Source organism: Capra hircus, chromosome 14 (assembly GCF_001704415.2).
Source record: "Capra hircus breed San Clemente chromosome 14, ASM170441v1, whole genome shotgun sequence".
NCBI lineage: Eukaryota > Metazoa > Chordata > Mammalia > Artiodactyla > Bovidae > Capra > Capra hircus.
Window position 1 is genome coordinate 14,580,703 of NC_030821.1, and position 15,707 is coordinate 14,596,409.

General features: G+C 43.2%; 1 protein-coding gene and 1 pseudogene across 1 annotated transcript in view; one reads left to right on the top strand and one right to left on the bottom strand.

The window, feature by feature from the left end:
- Positions 1-15,707, top strand: part of SDC2 (syndecan 2) — a 123,364-nt gene that overhangs the window by 71,887 nt on the left and 35,770 nt on the right. The window lies entirely within an intron of this gene.
- Positions 4,573-5,379, bottom strand: LOC108637513 (annotated as a pseudogene).

Consider the following 15,707-nt stretch of genomic DNA (forward strand, 5'->3'; position numbering starts at 1 on the left):
TATTCTTTTTTTTTTTCTTTTCATTTGCTCCGCGAATATCACTTAACTTTGTGGCTTCAGACCATCATTTTCACATGCCCGCATCATTTCTAATCTCTTTTTCTGGCTCTGGGCTCTTTTCTTTTTCACTGTTCTGATCACCTGGTAGACGTTTTCCTTGGACGCTCTGTTGGTATCCCAGACACCAAAACCAGCATTGTCTGGTCTTCTCCCAAACGTACCTTTCTATAAATGGTGTCGGCAAGATGTCTCTGCTGCCAAGCCTTACTGAAATTTCCAATCTTGAGACCTTGTAAACCCCTCCTTTGTCCCCATTTCATTATCTTGCTCTAGAGTAGCCTTCCTGATAGCTTTCCATCAAGGCTTCCCAGCTCTTCCTAATCCACCCTTCTAAGGATCTCACTTCCTGCTCCCAAACTTTCAAGTGTGCCAGCCTTTTGGTTGTTCTTTCGCAATTCCCAGTTCAAAGTTTGGACACCCTGGGCTGGCACTCGATATCTTCAGTTTCCTGGTTTTAAAACCTAACTTTCCTCTTATTTCTACTACATTTCCTCATGCTCTTTTCTACCTGAGTGTTCTTTCTGTGTCCCACCCCATTTCATATAAATATCTTGTACTTTTTTCCTTTTGTGTCTTCATTCTCTTCTAAGCTAGTGGGCCTCAGACTTCAGTGGGCATTAGAGCCACCTGGTAGTCTGGTTGCAGCACAAATCACCGAGTGCCACCCCCTGAGTTTCTGTTTCAATAGGTCTGGGGTGCAGTCTAAGAATTTATGGTTCTAACAAATAGCATCATGCTAAATGCTGGGCTTGATGAAGCACAAGCTGGAATCAAGATTGCCGGGAGAAATATCAATAACCTCAGATATGCAGATGACACCACCCTTATGGCAGAAAGTGAAGAAGGACTAAAGAGCCTCTTGATGAAAGTGAAAGTGGAGAGTGGAAAAGTTGGCTTAAAGCTCAGCATTCAGAAACTAAGATCATGGCATCTGGTCCCATCATTTCATGGCAAATAGATGGGGAAACAATGGAAACAGTGAAAGACTTTATATTTTGGGGCTCCAAAATCACTGCAGATGGTGACTGCAGCCATGAAATTAAAAGATGCTTGCTCCTTGGAAGAAAAGCTATGACCAACCTAGACAGCATATTAAAGAGCAGAGACGTCACTTTGCCAACAAAGGTCCGTCTAGTCAAAGCTATGGTTTTTCCAGTGGCCATGTATGGATATGAGAGTTGGACTATAAAGAAGATTGAGCACCAAAGAATTGATGCTTTTGAACTGTGGTGTTGGAGAAGACTCTTGAGAGTCCTTTGGACTGCAAGGAGATCAAACCAGTCAATCCTTAAGGAAATCAGGCCTGAATATTCATTGGCAGGACTGATGCTGAAGCTGAAACTCCAATACTTTGGCCACCTGATGTGAAGAACTGACTCATTTGAAAAGACCCTGATGCTGAGAAAGATTGAAGGTGGGAGGAGAAGGAGATGATAGAGGATGAGATGGCTGGATGCCATCACCGACTTGATATACCTGGGCAGAAAAAGATACCTATCCCATTGCTTGCTAATTTATCAAAGTTTGTGAAGTAAAGAATGGACACAGAATGACTAAAATGCAACGGAAGGCATGAAGTCAGTTTTGAGATATGAGTTTGAGTAAGCTCTGAGAGTTGGTGATGGACAGGGAGGCCTGGCGTGCTGCAGTCAATGGGGTCGCAAAGAGCTGGGCACAACTGAGCGACTGAACTGATGAACTGAACGAATAACCGGGTGATGTTGATGGTATAGAACTCCACCTTGGACCTTGAGTACTGCTCTTCAAAGCAATTTTCAAAGCTGACACGGAAGTATTACAGTCCGTATTTAATACATTTGGGTTAAATTTAGCTCATAAGAAGGTTGTCCGTTATCCACATCTGTGCACTGGAGTTCGTGTACAGCAGTGCTAAAATGGAGTTTTGAACTTAAAAATGTGTATAATTTAAGCTCTTACTCTGTGCCAGCTGACAGGCCCTTTGCCTGTAAAAGCACTGTTGAATTAAGGGTTATACTTCTGTTTCCTCTCTACATGCTACATGAGGATGCTTGTCATCTTGACTCGTGGGCCACAGATGCCCTTGCTCTGTCATTACAGACCAGCAGGCTCTCCAGCCAGTCAACTGCCAATTACCAAACTACAGGGCTGTACACTGAAAGTAATGCCAGCACCTCGGTTGTTTTCTGTTCCCAGGCCTGGGTACAGCCTTGTAGCTTGGTGGCTTGGTAATTACACCCTTTTAAAGACTCAGGTGTCCCCATGTGTCCTGATGAGAAGGCTATACATTTTAGTCTTATTTTTAAATGTAGGGATCTATCCTTGTCCCATTGGAAAATGGATGTGTAGGCCGCCTGTACCAACAGCAGGGGGTAGGAAAGAGCAGGTAGGAAGGCGATGTGGCCTCCAGCTTCTTAGAGCCACTTCTGTGCTTTTCACTTTTCAAGGGCAAGTCCAAGGGTGCGTGAGTTTGAGGAGGGTGTCTGGAAGATAACGAGAACCTAAAAGACTTTTCACTCGTCTTCTCATTATGGTTACATTCTCTGGGTATAGCCTGCAGTCCTTTAAACTTCTAGCCTGTGGCCTGGCCTCACGCAGGGAAGTAAAGGACCTCTTTGGGGCTTCTTTTGTAAAGTATTCTGAAGGGAAAGTGTGAAGAGTGCTTGCCGCTGAGTCGATGTGCCTAAGATGTAGTTACCTCTGGACTTTTAATATCTAACCCCAAACAAAACATCCTGAGGAAATGTCTTCTGATTGTAGATATCTTTTCCTGTGGTTCGTCTTAGAAGTTTTCTCATTTCTGTGCAGTTAGGTGATGAGGTTGGCCTTGCTGGTGCTTTGCAAAGTGCCTTGCCCATTGCTTTGGGAGCTGAACTTTGTGATCCTTTAGAAAACTGACTTCATGCCTTCTGTTGCATTTTAGTCATTCTGTGTCCATTCTTTACTTCACGAACTTTGATAAATTAGCAAGCAATGGGATAGTTATCTTTTTCTGCCCAGGTATATTTATTTATTCTTTAAAGTTGTACATTGAGGAAAGGAAAGTAGTTTTTAGGAAAATTGTAATGCATTAAACATGTACAATAAAGACATACAGTGTATCAAGTATTTTAATTACACTTTTTAAAAATGAATATTGTATGACTGAATTATTGTATGAATGAATAGTGTACATTAATACACTGAGGTCTTATTTCTGAAGTTTTTTTTTTAGAAATAAGATTACTGTTTAATAATAGTCTGGTTAAGTGTATACATTTGCTGTCTGTAAGTTCAATTTTTAAAAAATTCTCAGAATGTTTTTCTAGAGGTGAAAGTTATATTAGAGATGCCCAATCTCTTATTTCATAGGTAAGTGCAGTGAGGTCCTTTGTTTCTTGTTAGATAAGAAACGGAATCTCTTTGGGTTTCCCCAGTGGCTCAGCAGTAAAGAATCTGCCTACGATGCAGGAGATGCGGGTTCGATCCCTGGGTTGGGAAGATCCCCTGAAGGAGGGCTTGGCAACCCACTCTAGTATTCTTGCCTGGAGAATCCCATGGACAGGGAAGCATGGCCGGCTACAGTCCATGGGGTTGCAAAGAGTCGGACACGACTTAGCACGCACATGCACACATGCAGGGAGGCCCTGATAAATCACACTGATTTCTGAAACCACCCTGAGTCCGACTTTATCTTTTATTCAGATGATATCTCAGGGTCCTGTGGGGTTGTCATACTGAAAAGAATCTTCTGTGTTTCTCTGTGTGGAGGAAATAAGTTTAGGTTGAGTCTTGGTTTAGCAGCGTTTTGGATAAACAGAGCATAGCACACATGAGCCCCAGCACTGGTCTTGTGTGGTCTTGCTTGTTGCAGTAGGGACAGGGTCGGCAGTGGTCTGTGACTCCAGCCCCAGCAACACTGCTGTAACCGCAGCGTTGACAGTGTCACCTTGTGGCTGTCTCAGTCTCCCTGACTCCCACTGTAGCCCCTTCACACGTCCACATAGATTGGGAAAAGCTACCTTTCCTTCCACCAGCCCTGCCCTAGGTGTGTCTGATCAAACAGGCCTCATAGATAATGGTCATGAAGAAACTGAAGACTTTTGGAGTGAAATGGTGTTTCCCTTGGGGGTGCGAAGGGAAGGGTGGAAGACTGGGGGATCAATGACCCAGAGTGTTGTGGAGTTGGAGTTCTGCAGCCAGTTGAAATACCTGAGTTGTCACTCTCTGGAAGACTCGTACTGTGAGTGGAGAATGCCATATGCGTGATGCTCTGGAGATCTGGGCTTGAGTCTGCCTTCTTTTCTGCCCCTTACATCACTTATTAGCTGTGTGATCTTCAGTAGGATTCTAGACTCACATTTTTTGATATACTTTTTAAAGACATTTATATTTTATATTATAGTTGATTAACAATATTGTGATAGTTTTAGGTGGACAGCAAAGTGGTTCAGTTGTATATACACACGCATCTGTCCTTTTTCAAATTCTTTTCCCATTTAGCTTGTTAACATAAAATTGAGCAGAGTTCCCTGTGCTATATATAGTAGGATATTGCACCTCTTTTTTTAAAATTTTTAAAATTTATGTAATTTTAATGGAAGCATAATTGCTTTACAGTGTTCTGTAGCCATAGGTATACGTATGTCCCTTCCCTCGTGAACCCCTCCCCATCCAACCCCTTTAGATTGTTACAGAGCCCGGGTTTGAGTTCCCCGTAGAGTCACTTTTCTTTTTTTTTCAAACAAAAGATCTTATATATTTATTACCAAGCCAGCTCACTAATACAGAAACACTGAAGCAAAGAGACAAATCATTTTCCCAGTAAAGCACATTTGGCTGTCCAGACAGTAGTGATGTTTTCACAGCGATATGGTAAGATGCCGGTGACCTTGATACAGCATCTATATGTGTGCCGGCTCGGGTGAGCAACTCCTTACAGACCCAGCTCGGTTCTTCTCCAGTGTCTCCTCTTGGAGCTGTACCTGATTCTGTTACGCATTATCATCCAATCCGTTGGGGGCGTTCAGACAGTTCTGCTTTTGTTTCTTGGCCATGAATCGCTTGATCCTGAAAGTCTTATGAGAAGACTTGGTGAGAACAGAGAGAAGTGAGAGCGTCTCATGATGGAGAAAAAAAGAGAGCACCCCTTTTGCTGTTGATGGTGCCCACTGCCTGGTCTCCCTCATCTGGGTGCCAGGAGCGTTAACTGCCTCACCTGGCTGTGGGAAGCCATCATTGGATGATGTGGAGGTGTGGCATAAAGCGGTGAAATGAAATGTCTAGTGTTTTATCATGGTAATTATCCTGGTTATAGTGTTTATTATATTGGTTGACTTTATTGTGGGTTTCTTAGATGCTTTCTATTAAAGAAATTGGGAATTTTAATTTGAAAGCACAGTTCATGTAAAAGCATTAGAGTTGACTTTGGTAAATTCATGAACTTAAACACTTAAACTCTCTCTCAGCCTTTAATTATTGTTTGATTGTTTAAGAGCATTTAATTTGTCCTAATGCTATGGCGTTATAGAACCATTAATAGTGTTATGGCTTTGGAAGCAAAGGCTGCAGCTAATTCCTTAGAATGATTAGAAATATTGTGAAAGGGTTTTGAGTTATTCTACTCACAATATTTCTGGGAAAATAATTAAGTATGAACCATTACAGATTTTATTTGGGCATGTTTTACATGTCTAAAGAAGCTTTCATAATAACGTGAAAATAAGCTGATAAGCGTATGTGACGTAACAGAAAATATTTTTGCTCGTCTTAGTTTCCCTAAGATGTTAGTTGTCTTTTGTTTTAAGTCATTCTGACCTTGCAATTTGAGAAGATTGGGCATTGTTTTCATATGTTAATTCCATGGTAAGCATTTATATTTAAGGAGGAGTGTGTGTACGTGTTTGTGTATGTATGCTCAAGTATATCTTTATTTCTGTCTACACAGTGAAAATTTTATAGTAAGCTATCATGGCTATAACAGTTTCTATCAAGTGTCATTAAAGTCTGACTAAGGGAATTCTGGTAGCAAAAAGATAGGGAGAATTCTCATTTCTCAGTTGCAGTTTGAAGAGAAAATGGTTTCATAATGACTTCTTATGAAAGTCTTAAGTTTTGGCATGTTCTGCCATCTTTATTTTGATCAAGTGTTCACAAGGGTAATTTAGTAGCCATAGATATTTTTTTCCTAAACTCATTTTTTCCATAAAAGCCTCATTACCCAACTATGTTCTGAGAAGTAGAGCGAGAGTAACATCTCTTGAGTACTGACTGTGTGCCAGGCACTGTTACATAGGCAGGTGGCATTATACCGTTGCAGAGGTATACTCTTCACTTTTTAGGAGGGGAAACTCCTGTGAACTCTTGCTCTGCTTCAAACCTAGGTCTGCACGTCTGTAGTTTTCCCACTGCTTCCTTTTGTGCACGCTCAGTCGTGTCCAACTTTTCGCTACCCTATGGACTGCAAAGGCTGCCAGGCTCCTCTGTCCATGGAATTTTCCTGGCAAGGTTAATGGAGTGGGTTGCTATTTCCTACTCCAGGGGATCTTCCTGACTCAGGGATCGGACCTATGTCTCTTGCGTTTCCTGCATTGGCAGGCGGATTCTTTACCACTGCGCTGCTATTGCCCACTTTTTATCTAATACTCTAGTAAAGGTGGTTCTAAACTTGAAGGAGTTTTCTTTGTCAACTTTTCCTTGAAGGAGTTTTCTGACCATAGCTCAGGCTGCCATTTTGGAAAAGTAGGTCTCTTCTGAGTTTTCTCAGTTTTCTTTGCTTTGTCTTAAAAGTTATATGAGGTAGGGGCTAGGTAAACCCGATCTGCAGCAAACCCTGTGGGTTTTTCATCTCTTACTCAGAAGTACTTAATTACTCTTGGCACATCCTATAGTGAAAGAATGTATCTTGTGGGGGTGGAAAATGAAATGGTAACTATAATGAATAAAATTGTTGGCCAGTCACAAGTTGGTTTAAACAAAAGTGGGGAGGAAGCAGTTCAAAAGAATTTGCTTTTCATAATGTACCTTTAAAACATAATCAGAATTTGTTGAAGATACTAAGCAATTGTCCAGTTGCTAAAACGGTTGGATGAGAACTTGGTGATAAAGCCCTGAAGCTCTGTCTGTATCAGCTAGACAGGCAAGGTGGCTGGAGAGGTGATGTCTGTGGGTCAGCTAGACAGGCAAGGTGGCTGGAGAGGTGATGTCTGTGGGTCAGCTAGACAGGCAAGGTGGCTGGAGAGGTGATGTCTGTGGGTCAGCTAGACAGGCAAGGTGGCTGGAGAGGTGATGTCTGTGGGTCAGCTAGACAGGCAAGGTGGCTGGAGAGGTGATGTATGTGGGTCAGACAGGCTCAAAGACTTGCCTGAGGCAAAACCTGGAGGTGGAAGTCTCACTTGGTATTCTTGATTCGTAGGTGGGAAATAAACACCCCAGAGATTGAGTTAGAGGCATCTTTTCTTGTATCTGCAGGTTTGAAGAATGTGAACTGGTTTGGGACTGTAAACTGAGCATGAGTCTGTTGAAGCCAGGAGCTAGTTGGTGTGAACCGCGTGGAGAACCATGGCTTAGGCGGCCAGTTTGGAAAAGTGGGTCTTTATTCCTAAGGAAAAAATAGGGGAAAGTTAATTCATTCAATAAACATGTCCTGAATATTTTCTGTGCTTAGTAGGGAAGCAGGTGATGAGGGAAACTCTTTGTCTGTGGGGATAGGAAGACATAAGTCAGAGAATAATAGAAATGAGAGTCATAAGGAGTAATGAAGTCATTCCGTGATCAGGCAAGGGTGAGGAGTTACATGCGGCTGTTGCTTAGGTGGAATGTTCTTCCATGTTCACTCCCCCTTCTTCCTTCTTATTAACTAAGCCTAGAGATCCTTTCCTCCATGAAGGTCTTTCCTGACCCCCTATCCCAAGACTAGGTTAGATTTCCTTGTTGTGGGGACCTAAAGTTCAGTATAGCATCCCTAGCAGACATCTGCCCCCTGGATGATAGCTTACTCTTACCTGACTTTAAGCTCCTGTGATAGAAACAGCCATGTAGACACAGTACCCTTCAGTAGGTTCTTAAGTATTTGCTAAATGAAGCTATAAATGTTGGAATGTAGTTGGGGAGGGCCCTGTAATAATAATCGATATTTGTTGAATGCTCATTATGTGCCAGGCAAGGCTGAGTCCAGGCTCTTAACCAGCGTCCCATGCTGCCCTGAGCCTTTTTGTGAAAGGGAACGTCTGATTACTGGTGGTCTCCAGGGATGTTGCCATTCTAGATGATAGAGGATCTCAGTGATATGTTGGAGATGGAGTCTTCCTTTGGTAAAAACATCTGCTCTAAAGACATCTACCTAGAAATATTTAAATGATTTTGTTCTATTTAATATATGCTTGGCTTAGAGCAGAAAACAAAGCGTACAAACAAAACACAGAAGACACAGGCCCTACCTTGAGGAGCTTATATTCTGCTGAGCATAGACAGAAAAGTTAAAATAATTTTGGCTAGAGAAAAGTAAGTGAAAAAAGTTAAAAAGGTGACCTGGTAGACCTATGCTATCCGCGATGGCGGCTGCATCCCTTTGAACGCTGAGTAAGTGAATCACGTCCACTCCCCACTGTGTAGAGCTGTAAGTGTGAGATGCACACTGCAGTTTAGAGACTTAGTATGAAAAGAAAATTATCAATATCCCATTTTTTACATTGATTACATCTTAAAATAAATTGTTTATGTTTTTAGTTGCTAAGTCGTGTCCAATTCTTCTGTGACCCCATGGACTATATAGCCTGCCAGGCACCTCTGTCCGTGGGATTCTCCAGGCAAGAATACTGGAGTGGGTTGCCATTTCCTTCTCCAGGGGATCTTCCTGACCCGGGGATTGAACCTGTGTCTCCTGAATTGCAAGCAGATTCTTTACCACTGAGCTGCCAAGGAAGCTAGTTGTTTATGTATTGGGGTAAATAAAACATAATAAATAAATGACAGGTGAAATATGCTAGACACCATGGACAAATATTGTCTCTTCCATGTATTATATGAGGAATAAGCAGATTCCAAAGACAGAAAGTAGAATGTTGTTCCCAGGGGCTCGAGGGGCAGGAAATGGGGAATTATTGTTTGATGGCTAGAGAATTTCAGTTTGGGATGATGAAAAGGGTCTGGAGATGGAAGATAGTCATAGTTACTTGACAGTGTGAGGGTACTTAATGCCGCTGAACTATACACTCCCCACGTGGTTAAAATGGTGAAATTTATGTCCGTTTTAATCACGGTTTTTAAAAAGTCAAACGGATAAATTTAATTGGAAAAATTTCACTGCTAAAAATTTAAAAATTACACATGTGCTTTGCATTATAGTCTTTTCGGAGTGTGTTGGGATAGAGAGTGGTGGGTAAGACGGTCATGAAAGGCCTTTTTGAAAAGCTTTACTAAAAGAAAGATGAGTCCTCTGAAATGAGAAGGAATTGACCACAAAGAAGCCTGAGGGAGAGTTTCAGGCAGACAAAGAGCTGGTGCAACGATCCTGTGGTGGAAACAAGTGGGAGTGCTTGTTGTGGGGGGCGCGAGTGAGATAAGGACGAGAGCAGATCCTGCAGCCTTACAGGCCATGGTGAAGAGTTCAGGTACTCCTTCTGCTCAATTTGAGAACAGAAACAATGCAATTAAAAAATGCAAATTATGTATAGATGAAACCATACAAAGTTGCTGATGTTTTTGACCTACAAAATGGTAATTTCCTCTCATTAGACCTCATAGCGGGATTTGTTTCACCCGGGATGTGCCCTTTCTGCAAGTGAAGAATGCACTTTGATTGTTTCTAATTACTCATTCTTTGGTGGCTTCCTCGAAGGACAGCACCCCGTCCCGTTGTCTTGCAGAGCACACAGGGCCTGACAACACGTCTGTGTGGAAACGGAAGAAAACCTAGATAATCACAAGCTGACGCTGTCACAAGGAATGAAAAACAATCCTGGAGGCAGTCTCTGGAATGTTTCCTATTTGATAAACCTTTGTCTTGGTCAGCTTGGTGATTCTTGGAACCTGGAAGAAGAGATAATAGTATCGTTAGTACCTTTGCATCTCTTGTCTCTATCAAGTCACCAGGGGCATTTATTATTATTGCACAGGGGAACTTTTCCTTCTGGAAAGGCTCAGGAAAGGTAAATGGAAGGGTTGGCCTTCCCCGTAGCTGGGGAGGGTTGTAGGAAAGGCAAGTTGGGGTGCTTTAACCTTGTATTAAAGGCCATCAGCACCGGCCCAGGTTGTATCTCAGCCGTACTCTGCTTCCCGAGGCCACCAAAGTGGTCTTGAGGTGTGTTATTACCGCCTCTCCTGGAGCAGGGACCCGGAGACAAGGAGAGGTGAGCCCACCAGAGGTGCTGCAGGCCAAATCTTTTTCTTAATCATCTTTGGTTCCAGAGCCCCTGGTGGAAAATGTTTGTTCATGTTAAAGAGGAAGATGGTTAATACCTAAAATCTTTCATTTTCTGGAAACAGTCTCTGGCCTTGGAAACCTCTCTGGCCACCTGCTGGGGACCACTGAGTCCAGCTAGGGATAAAGATTACTGCCTTGGGCCTTGGGGCATCTCAGGTGGTGGAGAGGGAAGAGGTGAGTGCAGATTCCTCGGGCTGTGTGGGGCGTTAAAAGTTGTCTGTACTTTGCCTTCTGAGCCCCGCTTTTACACAGCTCTTTGAGGTTCCGCAACTCCCCCTTGGTCCTGCCTGTGAGGGGGATTTCCTCTTCTGTGAAAACTTTTCCTCCTTCAGGACTCCCTCCCTCCCTTGGGGCAGAAGCTCAAGGCCCAGGGAGCAGAAGGAGGGGTTAGATGAATGCAGAGAATAGCATGGAAGCAGATGCACTAACACGTGTTAAATAGATAGCCACTGGAAATTGGCTGCATGACTCAGGGAACTCCACCTGAACCTGATGCTCTGTAACAACCTAGAGGGGTGGGAGAGAGGTTCAAGAGGGAGGAGACATTTGTGCCCTTACGTCTGATTCGTGTTGATGTATGGCAGAAATCAACCAATGTTGTAAAGCAATCACCAATCAATTAAAAATCAATAAATATAATTTTTTAAAAGTTGTCTGGATGTGTTGTGCTCTCCTGGGATGACTGGACATCTTTTCCTGGTAGCCTAGGTGCTGTGCAAGCTAATTTTCTAAACACAGTGGAGGCATGTGATGTAATTTTTGATGTCTGAGCCACAAAGCAGGAATCTGTCCCGTAATTTCCAGCAGATCTCTCAGCTCTGCATACTGTGATCTGTTTCTGTGGGTCACTGTTGTGTCATCTTTGCTTACTGTCAAATGGTCAACTAACAGAAGTCATGAGCTGCGTTCATTCACCGCTTTCTAACCACACGAGGAACTCCATATTCAGGTAGCTCATATGAAGGTGGAGTTGTGTTTAGGGGAGTTACAGAGCCTTTCCTTTGTTTTTCAGTCCTGATAAGCTTGTTGGGTTTGTTTTATATAAAGGTTATCCAGATCACTGTGACCCCCTGGCTTCATTATGACACAGATTAAGAAAGTTGTGTGGCTCCCCAGATTGGCCTGAGTTTGAGTAACAGTCTTTTTTTTTTTTTTAAAATCAATAAAATGGTAGCTGATCTGCCTAAAAGAGAAAATCTACACAATTATAAATAATCATCCCTTGGGTTTTTATTTTCCAGTTTACAGTGCTGGTTCACAGGTTGTCTCTCTTTAATTTTCCCATAAAATCTGGGAGACAGGTGTTGTTATTTTCTCATTTTACCCAAAAGGAGATGGACTAAGCCTCTGAGTTTCTGTCTGGGTGCACTGATTTCAGGTTGGAGTCTCATAAGCCCCTTCTAACTCCCGTGTTGCCTAACTGTCTGGAGCATGGCCCAATGGACTATAAAAATCCATTCATTCAATATAAGGGGAGGAATCTGTCACCCATCAAGTTTCATTTCTGATTCTCTCCCTAGAGGTATCACTGGCACGTCCTGCTTGCTCGGTCTCCAAGCTCATCAAATCTCAAACCACTGCTGTGGGAACCACATGCCTCTTCTGCCTGTATTTCTGATTCAGTGAAGGACTCTACCCCTCATTCTAGTCCTGGGTGTTAGGGTTGTATGTGAGTGATGGTGAACTCACCATGTGATCACTAAAGCTCAGGATTCTTCAGCTATAAAATGGGGCTAATTAAAACCTGCCCTATGTTGTGAATATTTTGAGGTCTCATCCGTTTAAATTTGGTACACAAATGCACTGTAAGGATAGCAACCACTATTGTCATTTTTAAAAGTCATTATATCCTCTTACCCCTCATGTGATCAGTTGTCAGGTCCTACAGGTTCTACCCACATTAATGCCATCCAGTCTGTCTGCCTGAGACTTCTTACATAATTGCTGCCATAATTTGACTCATCAACCGAAGCTCCAGTCCAGCCCCTCTAATCCATCACCTGCACTAGATCTAACCTGATATTTCCCAAAGCACAAATGTGAACTTCTCCTTTAAGCCCCTCATTTACTTACAGAATAAAAATTCTTTAGTTTCTCCCCAAAGGCCCTTCATGACCTGCCCCTTTACACAGCCTCCTCTCACTATCATTCCTGTTCCTGGACGCACACGCTGCCCTCCATAGTGTAGAACTAAGACTCCTCTGAATACCCTCCCATCCAGTCTTGGTCCCCTAAAAGCTGGCATTCTCTGCCTCCAGTTTCCCTTCTTCCCTCCCGCCCCTTAAACCTCCCCCAACCCCCTCCCCATGCCTAGCTGGTATCATCTCACCTTCAGCCTCATGGTCTCAGTACTTCCCATAGCATCCTGCATACAGTAGGTGCTCAAGAAGTGAACAAATTAACTCTTGGTTTCAGTGGATATAGGGTGGCCAGGCACCTTTAGCCCTGGGTCTTCTCAACTTGACGGCATCTCTGAGGAGTTGGCAAGGCTGGACCACAGACTGGATCTTTAGGAAAGACCCTGGATGGGTAGCTGAGCCATGAGGAGACCTGGAGTCTGCCCTTGGGAACTTGGGGTGAAGAGAAAGGAGGTCACTGTCACCGCAATTCATCCACTTTATCAGCCTACATATGATTCACGTGTATATAGCTGTAGACTGCGCTGGTAGCTCAGCTGGTAAAGAATCCACCTGAAATTCAGGAGACCCTGGTTCAATTCCTGGGTCGGGAAGATCCCCTGGAGAAGGGAATGGCTATTCACTCCAGTATCCTTGGGCTTCCCTTGTGGCTCAAATGGTAAAGAATCTGCCTGCAATGCAGGAGACCTAAGTTCAATCCCTGGGTTGGGAAGATTTCCCTGGAAGAGGGCATGGAAACCTGCTCCAGTATTCTTGCCTGGACAATCCCCATGAACAGAGGAGTCTAGCAGGCTGCAGTCCACGGGGCTGCAAAGAGTCAGACACCACTGAGCGACTAAGCACAGCATAGCACGTATACAGCAGCAGCCATCTCAGCAGGAATTTATCCAGAGTTGTCTGTCACTTCACTACTCAGAGTTTACTCCAGAATTGTCCCTAAATATTCCTGGCAGAAGCAGCCATCCACATCCTCCCCCTACCCTCAGCAACAACCAGCTGGGAGCGATCAGCCATGGCTACCGTGTCCATTAGCCGAAAAGTAACAAAGCCGGGCCTCTTGGCCCTGCAGGCTGTAGGCTCTTACCCTGTTGTGACAGAGATCACTCCTGTCCAGAGTCATCTGACAGCTTTCCACAGAAGATTGTGAGGTGTTAGTCTTATTGTTTTGTCAGAAAGACATTGAACACTTCTGTCCATATGTTATGGTCTGGAAAACTCAAGAACCACCTAGAACTTACTGCATTACATGTTATGTTTGAAACCTCTAGAAATCCAAGCCTCTCTCCCACTGTGGGGATTTGCTTTGCCCCTTCCTCAGAAGGATGCAAAGCCTGCTAAATGTGTTCCTGAGCGGGTTTTGACATCTTTGAGTTACTGTTGTTGTTCAGTTGCTCAGTATGTCTGATTCTTTGCGACCCTGTGGACTGCAGCATGCCAGGTTTCCCTAACTTCACTATCTCCCAGAGTCTGCATGCTCAGATATATAGAAGTGCCTGAAAAAGGACCCCACAATCTACCTGCTGTGAGTCTTAGAAATGCAAACCTGTCTTGAGAGAGAAGGCTATGACCAGGGGAAAGGATTTATTCTCTAAGACTCTGGTTGCTCTCTTTATTGGTTGGTCTGTTTTAGCCAACTTTTTACTGAAGCCCAGTGCCTTCAGGAAAGGACACAAACCAGAAGTGTACAACTTGAATTTGCAAATCACCCCTTTCATATATTAATATATAATAATTTCTAAGACTCAGTGCCACCAGCAATTTCTTGTTGAATTAAATGGAGGGAAGGTGAGGATGGAAATGGGAAGTTCTGAATCCTTTTCCCTCGACACAGCTGTTTGATAACTTTCCTGTCACTTACGTGCTCAAGGAGGTAGTTTTGTTTTCCTGGTGCTAATATTTGAGCCACTCACAGCCTGGAATTTTTGCCTCCAATTTGGTTTCTTTTGCCTTTTAAATGATGAATCCCATGAAGCCCCCCACCCCATGTATGAAAATAGCCTGCTCCTGTCTATGTGTGTCGGATACTTGTTTGTCCAAAGAAAGGACGCCTAAGAGTTTATCTGCACACCTGGCTCTGATAAGGGAGTTCCAATCTAAGGTGGATTTCCCCCCCCTTATTCTGAAGATGCCTCTCTTATCCCCATGTCTTTCCCTTCTCTGTCTTCAGAGGTGGAAATTCTTTAGGTCTGTAGTTTATCTCTCAAATTCATGACCTTCTTTTCTTCTGGAAGATTTATCTGATCACCTCCCCTTTCCCATGTGGCTCTTTGTGGATCCAGTTAGTTGAAGCAACTTAACACAGGCTGTTGTACTTTTCAGTGAAGGTCAATCCACTCTTCCTTCCGGTTAGGAAAACATCCCTTTCTTGACCCATTAGTGATGAACTGTTTACGTTATGATCAGCCTCGGTGTCATATGAAATGTTTTCGGCTGGAATTGTCTCCCCCATTACCCCAAAACTTTTTAATTATGAAAATTCTTAAATATACATAAAAGTTGAAAGACTGTCCTCCACCTGAATTCAGTAATTGGAAGTCATATTTGCTTTATTTATGTGTAGATTTTGGAGGGTTATGCTATTGATAGTAAAATTTACCCATCAGGATGTTTCATCCATGAGTACTTCAGTATGTACTCCCTCTGAGTAAGGACAGTATTTTATATGAAAACAGTCTTACCCAAGAGAGTTAATTCTAGGTCCATACTATCTTCTAATATCCAGTCCACATTCAAATTTCCCCAGTTGTCCTAAGAATGTCTTTTATAATTTTTTTCAAAACCAGGCTATACCAGAGTTTTTATTTCCTGTAGTTTATTAGTGCGTCAGAGACTCTCTGGGTGATTGTGATGGCTCAGGGGACAGAACAATGTTGCAGTCGTGTAGACATTTCTCCAGGAGAAGATTGCATTTACCTGTCTGTTTCCTTACTTGCTTCATGCAGCAGTGGAGACAACAGTGAATTAATAAGCATGAATGCAGACACCCATCACTGCTGTGAATGGACCACTCATCACTCCTAGAAGTCCAGAAGGTCTCATTTTTTTCATGCAGCTAATTGTATCTGCCATTGCTTTGATGCAGCCGTGTACACACATTTTTAGCACCTAGGAACCATCTCGTGTGTGCT